This window comes from Mauremys mutica, unplaced genomic scaffold (genome assembly GCF_020497125.1).
Source record: "Mauremys mutica isolate MM-2020 ecotype Southern unplaced genomic scaffold, ASM2049712v1 Super-Scaffold_100084, whole genome shotgun sequence".
Taxonomy (NCBI): Eukaryota; Metazoa; Chordata; order Testudines; family Geoemydidae; genus Mauremys; species Mauremys mutica.
In genome coordinates, this window is record NW_025423260.1 from 389,529 (window position 1) to 392,453 (window position 2,925).

The 2,925-nt window shown below is 50.2% G+C and overlaps 2 non-coding genes across 2 annotated transcripts; one reads left to right on the top strand and one right to left on the bottom strand.

The window, feature by feature from the left end:
• Positions 1–1,096: 1,096 nt before the first annotated feature.
• Positions 1,097–1,169, top strand: TRNAV-AAC. The gene has a single exon. It is a non-coding gene; the product is annotated as a tRNA-Val (tRNA).
• A 1,389-nt stretch (positions 1,170–2,558) lies between these two features.
• On the bottom strand, positions 2,559–2,630 carry TRNAG-UCC. Its single transcript has one exon. It is a non-coding gene; the product is annotated as a tRNA-Gly (tRNA).
• Between the last annotated feature and the right edge of the window lie 295 nt (positions 2,631–2,925).

The window sequence follows — 2,925 nt, forward strand, 5'->3', positions numbered from 1 at the left end:
GACAGGCCAGTCCTTGCTTACTGACAGCCACCCAACCTGAAGCAAATACTTACCAGCAACCACACAACAAAAACACTAACCCAGGAACCTGTCCTTGCAACAAAGCCCATTGCCAACTCTCTCCCCATATCTGTTCAGGGGACACCATCATAGGACCTAATCACCATCAGCCATGCCATCAGGGGCTCATTCACCTGCACATCTACCAATGTGATATGTGCCATCATGTGCCAGCAATACCTCTCTGCCATGTACATTGGCCAAACCAGAGAGTCTCTACATAAAAGAATAAATGGACACAAATCAGACATCAAGAATTATAACATTCAAACACAGCCAGAGAACACTTCAATCTCCCTGGTCACTCGATTCCAGACCTAAAAGTCGCAATATTACAACAAAAAACCTTCAACAACAGACTCCCACGAGAGATGCTGAATTGGAATTAATTTGCAAACTGGACACCATTAAATTAGGCTTGAATAAAGACTGGGAGTGGGTGGGTCATTACACAAAGTAAAACTATTTCCCCATGTTTATTTGTCCCCCTACTGTTACTCACACCTTCTTGTCAACTGTTGGAAATGGGCCATCCTGATTATCACTACAAGTTTTTTTCTCCTGCTGATAATAGCTCACCTTAACTGCTCACTCTCATTATAGTGTGGATGGCAACACCCATTTTTTCATGTTCTCTGTGTATATATATATCTTCCTGCTGTATTTTCCACTGTATGCATCTGATTAAGTGGATTTTAGCCCATGAAAGCTTATGCTCAAATAAGTTTGTTAGTCTCTAAGGTGCCACAAATACTCCTCATTATTTTTGCAGATAAATTAATGGAGGTTAAGTCCATTAATGGCTATTAGGCAGCCTGGGTAAGGAATGGTATCCCAAGCCTCTGTTTGTCAGAGGGTGGAGATGGATGGCAGGAGAGAGATCACTTGATCATTACCTGTTAGGTTCAGTCCCTCTGGGGCACCTGGCATTGGCCACTGTTGGCAGATGGGATATGAGGTTGGATGGACCTTTGGTCTGACCCAGTCTGGCCACTCTTCTGTTCTTATGAAGGGAGGGGCAGAGCCCTCCCACAGAGTTTCTGTAGTGTAGTGGTTATCACGTTTGCCTAACACGCAAAAGGTCCCTGGTTCAAAATCAGGCAGAAACATGATAGCTTAATTTTTCCCAGCTCCTAGTGGCCTGTCCCTGCTGTTGTAGGAGCAGCAGTGATTTCTATGCTCAATAGGTCTGTTATACTTCCCCCATTCCCATTTTTGTCTCCTCTCCCTCTCTGAATGCCTGTGAAGTGGCTTTCCCCCTCCCTCTCTCGCTCCCTCCTGCAATGCTTGTGGGATGAAGGGGCTGGTTGAACAGCTGGAAGATCAGAGGAACTCCTAGATAGACAAGGTGTCTGGGACTCTAATTAGGCAGCGATCACACACCCAGAGCATGGACACTGGCTGAGGTGGAGTGTGACCCACCAGATGCAGCCAAGTCATCTCTAGTCGCAGGCCATGAGGAGCAGGTCCTTAAAAGGGGAAGGGGCCCTGTGTTCAGGAGTCACTCACAAGCTTGTACCTCCAGTGAATGCCCTTCGCCCGGACCGCCTGGCCAGTGGTTCGCTGCATTGCAGTTCATTGTGCCTCAGGAAGACTTACCTTCATCGCACTGTCCATCACGGCGCTGTGGGACACTTACCTGGCAGAATCCTGTGCCTGCCTCTTGGCTTCCCAGGGGTGGCTACTTGCAGCCCAGGAGAAGAAGGATGGTTCTGGTGAAAGGAAGACAAGCAAAGCACTGGGAGGAAATTTGGGTGTGGGCTCTGCGCTGGGGGTGGGGGTGGGGTGCAGGAGGGGTGGTGCAGCTCCCAAAGTGACCGGTATACACAACCCTCCGGCAGCAGCTCCTAGATGAGTGGGGCCAGGGGATCTCCATGTGCTGCTCTCTGCAGGTGCTGCCCCCAGAGCTCCCATTGGCTACAGTTCCTGGCCAATGGGAGCTGCAGAGTTGGTGCTCGGGGCAGGGGCAGTACGTGGAGACACTCCTCCCACCCCAAGGGATGCTGGGACATGCCAGCCACTTCTGGGAGCGGCACGGAGGGACAGAGGCAGAGTGGGCAGGGAGCCACCTTAGTGCTGCTGGCACATCTCTGCACACCCGTTGTGGGGGGAGGGGAGCAGAGGGCCTCCTTGTGCTGCCTGGGGTAGGGGCAAAGCACGGAGCTGCCTCCCCTCCCGGGTCTATTCCAGGAGTGGGTGGGTGGGGTCTTTTGGCCTGCAAGGTGCAGCAGGTCAGACTAGATGATCACACTGGTCCCTTCTGACCTTAAAGGCTCTGAGTCTAAAAGGGAGAGGGAAGTAAAGGATTTAAAAAAATAAAATAAACCAAGCATTGTAATACCAGGATGACTCCAACTGCTCATTATATAGTCCCACCCCTTTCTTCCTCCACTGGGTGTTTAATGACCTGTTGGGATTTGGGACACTGATTCTCTCATTCCATTGATAAACTGAAACAACGTGACTGAAATTAAACCAATTCCTAGTGGAGGAATCATCACATCAGCTGGGAATTGAACCCAAGTCAACTGCTTGGAAGGCAGCTATGCTCACCACTATACCACCAACGCATCTGGTGAAAGTGTCTGATTTTTCACACTTGGTGTCTGGTCACCTTACTTCTCAGCATGAGGCAAATGTCTCTGTGGTCTCTGCCATTCATCGTGGGGAGTTTCCCCACTGATAACAGTTCTTGCTGGGTTGGGAATGGGAAAGAGAAGAGGCCTTTATTCTGTTTCATTCCTCTCCATTTTCTGTTCCTCCCCTTCCCTTCCAGGGTCCTCCCTTCCATTTCAGACTGTGCAGTGACACCCTCCCTGCACCCAGGACTCTCGAGCCTCTGCAGCAGCACGATCCCATGGGATC